The following is a 12,721-nucleotide window of genomic DNA, read 5'->3' as shown; positions in this document are numbered from 1 at the left end:
ACCATCTTCTTGGTTTTATGCTCGCTGGACACTAGGCGACGGCTGGGAACGGGGGAGTGTGTGTGTGTGTGTGTGTGTGTGTGTGTGTGTGTGTGTGTGTGTGTGTGTGTGTGTGTGTGTGTGTGTGTGTGTGTGTGTGTGTGAGAGAGAGAGAGAGAGAGAGAGAGAGAGAGAGAGAGAGAGAGAGAGAGAGAGAAATTGTCCTAAGTATAAAAACAGTGTGAAGCATATGTGAGCTTTGATTAGGGTAAAGGATAGTGTGAGAGTGTGATGGATAATGTGAGTTGTGGTGAGCCCGGGAAGGATGAGTCTTGTTATGATTCTCTACTCACAGATGATTCTCTGATATGATAGGCCAGGGAAGAAAGTGATGGACATGACATTATTGTGAAGCAGATGCAGTGAAATAATAGGCCAACTTTTAATCCTGGCTGTGGAAGGTGTGATGTGTGTGAGAAAAATGCCGTATTCTTAACGTTTTGAAACCAGCGACATATTTTTGTGTATTCTTGCTATCATGAGACGATTTTATTGAGGTTAGGAGAGACGTTTCTAACTGGAAACTTCAATATGACCTTCATAAACTCCCTTTACTAATGACGCCACCGGCAGACGACTTTATTCACTGATTTTATTTAATTAAAGCATGGGAATTAAGGCTATATTTACCTTCAGCAGCTTGAAAAAGTTCATGCTAAGCTGCATGTAATTTTATGGCGTTAGAAATGTTTAATGATAAAGCACTCACATACCCAAAGTGTTTTAAAATGTGTAAAAATTGAGGCTACTATGACATTTGTTCAATGGGAAAGAATGTGAGGGAGAGTGCGACGGCGAGAGACAGTATGACGTGTGGTGAGCGAGAAAGAGGTTAAGGAAGGAGACCGAGGCGTGTTCGAAAGATTTAGGATTAGGAGTCACTGTTTGAGATTGAGGAATGTTAGGAGAGAGAGAGAGAGAGAGAGAGAGAAAGAGAGAGAGAGAGGGAGAGAGAGAATAACAAACAGCTTAAATAAGATGGTTTAGTCCCACCAAGACGGTTTCCAGATAAACGATTGCATCCCACAAAGACGATTCCCAGTTGGAAAATTCTTTGTCTCCATGCTGTAACGTTATTGCCATCTCATAAACATTATCTGATATTAATAGTAAAATATATTTCATTAGCAATTACTAGTGTTTTTCTTATGCATGAAATTTAACCGATGAATGTCCTCCTAGCAAAGAATGAACATTGCATACTGTTTTAGTGGCAAAACCATGAGTTTATTAGTGATCTGTCTCTGCCATGTAAACTGGAAGTCTCAATAAACTAGGCAGTTCGATGTTTGGTCATCATAGTGTAAACAAAGTAGGCAAGTAACTTTGTTTGGTGACTGAAATGACGTGTTAGTTACCTTCACTCTCCCCAAAGCTAGACACACACAGTCGCCAGACCAGGTGCAGAAACTGTTGCTCAAGGCCATGACACTAACCTTGCTTGTTAAGGATATGCATGAAAAAGCGAAGAGTTAGTCACAAAGATTATGATATACCTGTAATTGAGGATGTAACACTTTGAACTGAACTGTCTTTTAACGAAATGTACTGGTGACGAAACGCCATGTTGTCGAAATGGCGCGCAGCATTAGCCAAATTACACACACTTACATATACTATATATATATATATATATATATATATATATATATATATATATATATATATATATATATATATATATATATATATATGAGTCCAAATAGAGTGACTGATAATTAGACAGATGGGCAGATAGATACACATATATTTTATTTAGGTACATAAAGAAAAATACTGACATCATTTCATCAAAGAATGGTATGTAATCCGTTGATATAATTATTAACTACAATCTTCTGTCTGCGAATCACCTTAATGGGATGGCAAAAACACCGAAAAACACGATCGTTCAGATGGGAATCGTCTAAGTGGGATGACACCAATAATAGCCTAATAAAAAATTGAAGTAAGGACGAGAAATTATCCAAATATTGAAAAAAGAATAAACATCACAAAATGAGATTCCGCAGTAAACACGACTGAGGGGATACAAAGTAAGTCATTGTCGTCAGGATTTTCAGTAACAATTATGGTACAATCAAGAACAATTAGTAGAAAAGGTACAGTCGAGGAAAAAAGTTGGCCTGCAGTTCCACAACACCCACTTCATCCCATAGGCATGTCAGTCATTCTCCTCCCTAGACCATCATAATAATAGAATAATATATGGGTAGAGGAATATACAGTCCCTGTCACCTTACAAATTTTTATGAGCAGAGGAAAGTGAGAGGTAGAAGACATAGAATATTTAATGAACATTTGTCTCCGAATATAGTAGCAGCAGCAGCAGTAATAGTAGCAGTAGTAGTAATAGTAGTAGTAACAGTAGTAGTAGTAGTACCACTGAATCATCTGAATGTGAACCCAGTGGACTGCAGGTCTTGGTTGTCCCCCTCCTGCAGTGCACCATCTTCATTCTAAGGGACGGGTAGAAGGTTGAAGTACGTTTGAAAATCTGGGCAGTGCATCAGTTCCGTTATATCGGTGCCACGGCGAGAATTAGTCCCTCTCCAACACAGTCCCCAAATGTACAAGATATAAGCAGCCATGGACAGAGTAACGCATTGAAAAAGTAAAACATAAGATTGGTATTAAAAAAAAAAAAAAAAAAAAAAAAATTATGAGGGTCTGCAAAAAGTTATCCTCTCCTAAGAAAATTTAACAAAAGAGAACCAAAATCAAGACCCATATAATTGTAGGTGCCTGGACACACTGCATATTAATGACTGTGGATCCTGGGCAGGGTGAAAAAAAGTCAACAGGCACTGAGGACAAAATGAATACCATGAGACAGAACAAAAAGCAAACAAACATGGTAGACAGAAGGACCAGTAAACACAGCAGACGAGAGAAAAACAGTATGCACATAAGGCGGGAAAAATCTGGATGTAATCAGTAGACAAATTCAAGTTTATGGGGCCAAGCGAGAGGCGAGGGAGAAATGGAATTTAAGACATCAGACTAATTAGTTCCTATCCAGATTTAAACCGGTTCAATATGTAAATTAATGGCATCTCGCTGATATCGCTTGAAAATGAGTTATTACTTGTCACTGAGGCAGCTAGGCTCTCTCTCTCTCTCTCTCTCTCTCTCGTAGGGAATGCAGTCACAGGAGATTCTTTTGGCAGGCCCATCTCTCACAGGGTGTAGTGTCTTGCAATAACTGAATCGACATATTTCACTTGTGAATCCTACAGCAAAGTTGTTAAGTCGTCTCGGTATATATATATATATATATATATATATATATATATATATATATATATATATATATATACAGTATATATATATTTTTCCAAACTGAAATTGACAATATATGCTAAACATCCACAAAAGTTTTCCTTGCAAAGAATATCAAACATAAGAGTCAGGTTGGTTGGTTAGTATAGACTCGTCCACCTTTCAGCGAAAGAGTGGACAGCGGCAGACAAAAAAGCCCGTCAGTGAGAAAGGGCCTAGGTACATAAGAGTCAGGCGGAGGGGCAGTTTTATTTTATCTGCCTGAACACATTGTTTATAAAGGTCGCATAACCAGATGAAAAGTGATACTGAAGAAGTCTGTTCCTTGTCAGACCTTTTTTTTTTTTTTTTTTTTTTTTTTTTTTTTTAAATGAAAGGCCTGAAGAGATCATGTAACTTCTACACTTTGCTTGGGTCGAGTCTTTTCTTTGTCCTCCATGTCTGTACTCATTGGAGCTTTTCTACCTCCTCTTCTGTTTCTGCGCCTACCCTTCTGTGTGTCTTTATGACTTTTATTATCTGTGCATCTCTCTGTCTATCCTTCTTTGTGTTTTTCTGTCTCTCTTTCTTTGACTTTCTGTGTCGATCCGTCTCTGTGGCTCTGTGTCACTTCTCTGTGCTTCTGTTTTTCGCTTCCCCAGCCCCACTCACCACTACCCGTTGACTCTCCCAGGTCAAAGGTCAAATAGGGCGTGTAAGGCAGCAGGCGAGGTGGGTACATAAATGACCTGGAGGCCGTGATGTGACCCCGTCCCCACGTTCCTGCCGGTCTGGCGCTGCCTTCATCGCGGCGTGAAGTTACTAGTACTTTACCTTGCAACCAGGGTCTAAGACATTGTTTTGCGTCTGTGGCATTAGGGGCAGGATTCTAAGTTGTACTGTATATGGGACTCCGTAGCACCTCATCGACTATAGCTTTTGTGTTTATGCGTCTGTCATCTAACAGGCCTACTTTACTGAAACAAGCAGAATCGATAGTAGTAGTAGTAGTTGTTGTAGTAGGAGTTATTGTTGTTGTCCCAGATTCATATGAACGTGAACCCTTGGACTACAAACTGACGAAGCCCGCTTCCTACAGTTCATCCTCCCCCTCTCAGAGAACAAGGAATGACATAAGGATCGTTTGCATAATGTGTCAGCGGAAGAGCCTGGGTATATCATTAACACTGCGCGAAGACAGTCCCTTCCAGCACCAACGATGTCGATACTAAGAAAATATAAACAAACGAAAATATCAAGTTGCATTACACATATTAACACGTTAAGAAAAAATATATATATATACTACACATCCTGCAACGCCAAAAGAATACGACCCTGGATCTAGGCACCGAAATTTCTGGCAATTGTATTTTCACCACCAGCAACATGAACGTGAGAGAGAGAGAGAGAGAGTAGTTTTGCATGATGCTTTAACGGAGGCATTATGCCTGTTGTATTTTCCACGCATTTGTGTCTGCACTTTTATGAGGTATATAATATTGGCTGGGTCTATAATTCACCTTTGTCTCTCTTCTCTGTGCTAAAAATGATAGGTTATTTGTACGGAAATGAAAAGATACAATCTTGAATCTTAATTACTATAAAAAGGTCTGTATTAATTACTTGTGGTATAGGGGTTCTTATCTCATTGTTGTTGCGGCCCGAAACTCAACTGAACGTAAATATCATGAACTGTAATCCAAATATGTCGTTTTTTTGCAGTCCATCAATCTCCTTTCTGGGGAAGGGAAGGAGCATAGGGACATTTTACATAGCAGGGCAGCGGACCGGCCAGTGATATCGGTGCTAGGGCATGAAGACGTTCCTCTCCAGCACTGTATCCCGGAGTAAATGACGATATGAACTAGTTTTTATTTCTACACTTGAAGGACTTTTGTTGTAGTTCATCCTTGCTGCTGCCAGACGATTTTTCTCAGCTTAGGACAGATTTTGCGAAGTGAGTGGGTAAGAAAATTAAATATCTGATTAAATCTTTAGAACGTCCTGAAGTAAGTATAATCGTCTGACAGCGGTAATAATAGAAAAAGAATGTCCTCCTTGTGCAGAAGAGATATGATCATGAATACACACAACAATAAAGGTGTCAAGAGAGTGAAAGACACACTGGAAAAAAGCTACAAACACTCAGTAGACTCCTTCCTCCTCCTCCCTTGTCTCACTGAAAAGGCCCTATTCGGTGGCCATTGTCGGGGCATCATTATCATCTTATTTGTGTTTTTCTACAGTTACTTCCCTGGTGGAGTGGCGGCGAAAAGGAGGGACAACGAGTGTCTGAGAGAAGTAACCCCCAGCGATGCGTAAGGAATGAAAAACTGTTGTCCCTTACTTAGATTATGACCTTTATTGCAGAGGTTTCCTGCCATTTTTTTCTTTTTTGCTGTTTTTCTTGTGGTGTGAATGTAGTACCTGGATGTTGTAAGTTTTTGCCTGTTGGTGGTTTTACTGGAACGCATTATAATAGGGTTTTATCATCAGCATCCTCTGCTTAGACTGGCCTTTACTGCAAATATTTATTGTCTTTCTTTCGGTATTGATTTCGTACCTGAATGTAGAAGATGTTTGCCTCTGGGTACCTTTATAGAACACATTATAATTGGTCGAGATCAGTCACGTTAGCTTGGAATTTTATTTGTATGCAAGCATAGTTTATATCAGGTTCCAAATATTAGTTGAAATTCTCCTTAAACTTCTTGATAAATTTGCAGTCGATTTACTTAAAAATTTTATGCCTCATTTGTCCCGCCACAGCCTGGACTATTGCCCATAAATCATGGCTAACTGGTAACTTATGAAGGCACGTATATAACCCATCGTTTCTGCTCACCCGCTACCCCTATGCCTGGCTGGAGAGAAGTGTAGCCAGGTCTGACTGCGAACGAAGACTTGTTGTTGGTAGTTGGAAGCTGTGTTACACAGAATTACTGAAAGTATTCTCGCAAACCATTTCCCCTGCACTCTACCAGAGCTTCACACTACCCCCTCAACACTTAATAACAGACCTTTGTTGGGTGTTAAACCGTGGCTACTACTTCAGTACAACTGAGTGTAGGAGAAGAGGGCAAACAGAACCTATGGCGAGCAAATGTACAGAGTCCCAAACGGCATCTCACAACTTCTGGTCCGTAAGTATGAGACGGTTTTAATAAAGTTCATGCAATCTAATCACACCCAGGTGATCCAAATGAGAGATATCTACACGTTAAGCCAACAGGGACAAAGAGAAACCTGTTACATCGTTTTTAATAATATTAGTGCTTATGCTGGGGATAACTAAGTACTAGAAGGAAGACTGATATAAGGCAGGCATGGTAAGAATGAGAGATGCTGTGAGGAAGGAATGCAGTGAAAGAGGGATGCTGTGAAGGACGGATATTGTGTGGAAGGAAGGGATGCTGTGAGAGAGGAATGATGTGCGGGAGGGATGGTGTAAGGGGTGGAAGGGATGCTGTGGGGGAGGGATGGTGTGAGGAAGGGATGCTGTAAAGGATGGACGCTGTGAGGGGTGGAGGCTGTGAGGGATAGATGCTGTGAGAGAGGAGGGGATGCTGTGAGGGGGGGAATGCTGTGTGAGGGGGATGCTGTGTGAGAGGGATGCTGTGTGAGAGGAGTGTTGTGAGGGAGGAAGGGATGCTGTGAGGAAGGAAGGGATGCTGTCAAGGAGGGATGCTATGAGGGAAGAAAGGATGCTGTGAGGGAGGGAGGGATAATTTGAAGGAGGGAATGATGCCATGAGGGAGAGATACGGTGAAAAAGGTTTACTCACCAAACAAGATGTTCTTGGTTGGTATTCAAAGTTTTTTCTAGACTGCACAAGTAACAGTTTCATCACTAACTCATCCTTAAGTAGTACAGCGAAGCTTCGAGCTATCATCTTAATGCTGGACAACAGATCTTCATGCGTTGTGAAATTCAAGTTATAACTACCCTACACCCATGAGAAGAGGCAGAGGATGAGCAGGAAATATTAGTTACGAGCGCAGCATTGTCACGAAATCTTCCCTACTTACCGTCATTGTTTTCTCAGTATCATTCAGTCATAAGCCTCATGCCTCTCTGCCCAGGCCCTCCCCGGCACGGTGTCGGTGTCGCCTGGTGAGCCACTCTTGCTGGTATAGGCACTCAGGGAGGGAACCTGATGCGTCTTGCACCGTATTCTCGTCAGCTTAGGAACCTTTCTAGCACCTTTTCCTGAGACATATGTTTTGTAGTTACGCCTTATTATTTTCTTGCACGTTAGTTTTCTTTTTATATCATACAGACTGCATAAATGTAAGATAACATTAACATTCCAGAGAGAAAACCAACTACTAAGGAAGAGGTGCTAAGAAGCCTCCTGAACAGACTAGAAAACGAGCCTTGTGTTGGTAAATATTTCCTGGTGCGTTGTATGTGCAAGTCATTTAGGTATTAAGAGTCTACAAATACGCTTTAGGCAATTAAAACAAATGGAAACTACAAACCCTTTGAGCTACAGAAGTATACAATGCTTGATAACTATAGTCAGCCTGTTTTATCTACTGGAACTGGACCACTCCCATAACTTAAATATTAAGTTGAAGCTGAATGAAATTAGGTCAGCTTTGGTTATGAGGCTATGTATCTCTCTGGTTACTAATTAAATGAACCACACACTCTGACTACACATGGACATCAACTGCGCTGAAAAGCGGTTATGACTCAGGTTAGAACAAATACTGTTATGTAGATCGTCAGTTAAAATATTTTCAAGAACTCTGCTAGAGTCATTAATCTCTCCTGGGCTTGTATCGATATATAAGACTTAATGTAAGTCTAGCTATCTATCTGTCTGTCTGTCTATCTATGTATATGCATACATGTATCTATGTCTATCTATCTATCTATCTATCTATCTATCTATCTATATATACATATATAAATATATGTATATGTATATATATATATATATATATATATCCACATCGTATGGCTTACCGTGCAGAATTTTTTCTTCGTTACGTGATATCTTCATTAGATCCGAGGAAATCCTTAGTTAATCTGAACGTGGTACTGAGACCTATTCTCTCTTTAACGAGTAGGACCACTGCTGTATTCTAACATGCCTTCATCATCATCATCATCATCATCATCACCATCACTATTATTATTATTATTATTATCATTAATATACTATCAAAGTACTACGTCATATTGTTCACAACTCCCTTTTGAGAGCGGTAAAGTTTTACACATCTTACCATCGTTTATGCAAGGTTATTTTCTATTTGGTCACAGCACACCTAGCTATGTATTGCTACCATTTTAGAAAATGTGGCCTTGTCTGCAAGCTGACCATGTCTTCAGTTCTGGTCATTGACCCATAGGTTTGTTGCAAGTCTGAAGGAGGGATTAGGAAGGGATTATGTCCACCTGGTTAACATGCAAAACTTTGGTGGTATGAGAGATAGTATCAAAATGCTAAATAATCTGGGTATAATATATGCCAACACGCTGGCTCACCCGTGGTCGGCATCTGCATTAAGTCCCATTAGCATAGTATATATATGAACACTGTATTTACCAACCTTAATGCATGCTAAAGCCAACATCTCACCATAAACATAGACATGTATATCGCTGTGCATCCATTCACTTCCATGATATTCTTCCTGTTCTCACATTATTCTCTCTACCTCTAGATCATTTTATTCACATTCATAATGACCTTTCGAGCTTCCTCACACCTACCTCCTCACCTTCCTCCCTCACATCCACCTCCTCAAATTCCTCCCTTTGCTCATCTCCCTCACACCACACTCTCACACCCTCCATTGCACTCACCTTCACCCCCTCTCCTCTCCTTTCTTTACTCCCTTCTCTCAGCATCACCTCAATCATGTCTCCATTATTCCCCCATGTTGTCCTACACCCACGAGTAACACAGCCGGGTAATCTGAAGTTAATAGTCACGTCTGGATCGATGTAGGTTAATGAAGGCCACACTGGAGGGTAATTTCATCCAGAATCCAGACTGGCCTCCTAAACTAAGTTACCGGTAATTGATATGTAATATCTAAAGGTTTCACTATTGACACTCTCTCCATCTCTGCTTGTAGCGTGCAAATTCTGAACAAGATAAATATATTTGCACTTTTCGTGTACTTATTGTTATTTTACCGTTCGTAAATCGGAAAGTAAATTGCTCAGCTTCCTGCTTGGTTTTCTCAGGAGTAAATAAGCTGTAGGAAACAACTTTTTTCTGGCCCTATCCATGTACAGAAGTATAAATTCATACAACTGTGTATATGAACACGAGATTCCGAAGCACTTCAATTTCTTCACATCTCCTATATGAATTCACGAAATAGGTAAGAAAATTTCATGCATACTTTTCACCTTCTCAGCATATTCAGTATATGAATATGAAATAATATTTATACAATATACATATATATATATATAAATCAGAGACAGGGATGGCATTGGTAATGAATGGTGATGGAATGAATATCTCAAATTTATTGTATGCTGATGATACGGAACTACTTGCAAATACCGGGCAAGAACTTTGTAGGCTAGTGCAGAGTTTTGCTGATGTCTGTGAGCGTCGTGTCTTGAGAGTAAATGTAGAAAAGAGTAAAACGATCGTTACAGAGAGGGAAGATGACTCCCTGTGCGATGTTAAAGTGAATGGAGAGAGACTGGAACTGGTGGGAGAGTTCAAATACCTGGGTACAGTGATACAAAAGAGGAAAACGTGCAAAAGAAGTGGAAAGTAGAGTGACATAAGGAAGAAAAGTAGCTGGTGCCATGAAGGCCTTGATAAGAAACAAAGGTTTGAGTGATGCTGCTGCATGAGGCTTACATGGTGTGTTAGTGCCAACTTTAACATATGGGTGTGAGACTATGGTGTGGCATGAAACTGAAAAGTCAAGAGAAAGAGCGGTGAAGATGGGACTGCTGAGGAATGTATGAGGAGTACAGAGGGTGGATAGGATACGAAATAATGTGATTCGTGAAAGATGTGGAGTGAGAAAGTCGGTGGACACCAGAATCGAAGAGAGTGTACTGAGATGGTATGGTCATGTGGAGAGAGTGGATAACAATAGAATGGTGAAAAAGGTATATCTGAGCGAATCTGAAGGAGGGAGGAAGCGAGGTAGGCCAAAGAGAAGGTGGAGAGATGTGGTGGATAAGTGTGTGGGAAGAGAGGTTTGGAAGTCGGTGAGGGTAGGGAACTGACAAAAGATCGGGCTGGTTGGATGAATGTTGTGAGAAGTGCATGATCAGGGATTTGGCACCCCTTTTTAACGTGGCAGAGACCGGATTGACTCTATCGGATACGTTTATGTGAAGCTACAGAACATGGTGAATGTTTTTGCCGCACCCGATAGAGCCAGGATTCCGGGGGCTTGAATGATGAGTGAATGGAAGTGTGGCCCATTGGACTGGGCAAATTTGGGCTGTCTGGACATTGCTACTCCTCACCCTGCCCTAGGGTGGGAAAGGAAATCCTGATGATGATGGATATACAGGTATATATATATATATACTGTATATATATATATATATATATATATATATATATATATATATATATATATATATATATATACTGTATATATATATATATACTAGGAAGGGGCACTAACCCTCCTCCAGCCCACTTGTTGTCACGTAGGGAACACGTGTTGGTTGGTTATAAGGTTACCACCCAGTGTTGAAGATGATTTCTTGGTTTACAGGAAATCATTTGGCTTGCCACTCAGTATAGAGCTACTCTAAAATAGAGTACCGCTACACTAAGTGGGTGAATGATATGGGTGGTCTTTGAGAGAAATTAATCCACTGAATGTACAGTGAGGCTGGATGAGAAGGAAATGGAAAATGTGAATGCTTTTAAGTATTTAGGTAACGTGATGAGTAAGGATGGAAGTTTATAGGGTGATGTGCTTGAAACGGTACAACAGGGAAGACAAGTTGCTGGTTCTTTGAAAGCAGTGATAAGGAACAGGGAAGCGAGCATGGAAGTAAAAAAAAGTCGATGAATGACAGTATTGTAATACCCACCCAAACGTATGGAAGTGAAGCTTGGACCTTGTTGGAAGGACACAAGTCAAGAGTGAGAGCAGTGGAAATGAGTTTTCTGAGAGGAGCATGTGGAGTTACGTGGATATAATTTGGTTATATGGTTACCACCTAGAGTACTAAATGGTTTCCTGGTGTACAGGAAACCATTTGGCTTGTTACTCAGTGTAGTCACCCTTAGGCAAAAGGAAGAGGAAAGAATGAAAGAAAGACAGAAGAGATAGAGTATAAAGTCACCAAGTGGAAAGAAATTTTCACATTGTTTCCGTTTCAAACATTGCTGAGAAACTGCACAGGTAGTCTGAAATTAACTCTGGAGCACAATTTATTATCATAACTCCAATTATTTTGCGCCACTTTGCCACCAAACCACCACGGAGGTTTTGTTTACTCATATTCGTTACAGAAACGTTTAGTCTTGTAAAATTTTCTGAACTGCCCTGTATTTCTCATATATTTTATCCTGTCAAGGAATTTTTTTTCCTAAACTATCCAGTGTTAATAAATGGAAAATATAGCTAACATCTTTATTAATATTTAAGTTTGTTACACGAAAGAGTGGTCTCTGATGGCGTTTATCTTCGTGTCACATTCTAGTACTGTACGATTTTACGCCGTGCCCAGGTGATGAACGGCTGGCAGGAGCTGCAAATGTATTTATGGTACGAAAAACAGGAACGTCAGACGCTCACGTTAGGCAGTGCTGGCGTTTACTTTTTATAGTACGGCCCTTAGGTGATCCGGCATGAAAGGGCGGCCTCCCTCTATTTGTCTCTAATTGTACAAGACAGAGAGAGAGAGAGAGAGAGAGAGAGAGAGAGAGAGAGAGACGAAATTTCTTCTATGAAGAACAAAATTGCCCGGCGATAACAATGACAAAATAAGCAAGAACCCATTGTTGTAAGGTGTCAGGAATATGTAAAAAAAAAAAAAAAGAAAGAAAGAAAGAAAACAGAGTAAAAGCGGGTGGAGAAACTAGAGAAATTGAAGAAGAACTTATTAAAGAGAAAATATATCAAGTGACGGGAAGAGGACAAGGAGGTTAAAGTGAACGGAGAAGTAAGACCTGATTCTAAACAGAGAGGATGTGCAGGCAGGTAGAGACAGGATGAGAGAAAGGATGTATGAGGGAATGAGTTGGACAGAAAGTAAGTTCGAGGAGAGGGAGAGGGGTAGGGAGTGAGGACAGGAGAGAAAGGGAGGGAAGGAGATTATGGTAAAAGGGATAGCAGCTGGAGTGAGAAAACGGGAAGGGGAGAAAGGTACGCCATGGGAGAGAAGGAGAGAACGAAAGGAAGAGGAGGGAAATAAATTCTGCACTTTGCAGTTTGGAATCCTGCTGTACGGTACT

This window comes from Coenobita brevimanus, chromosome 13 (genome assembly GCF_032717465.1).
Source record: "Coenobita brevimanus isolate Jiangsu-jjx chromosome 13, ASM3271746v2, whole genome shotgun sequence".
Taxonomy (NCBI): Eukaryota; Metazoa; Arthropoda; class Malacostraca; order Decapoda; family Coenobitidae; genus Coenobita; species Coenobita brevimanus.
Note: the sequence above shows the minus strand (reverse complement) of the source record.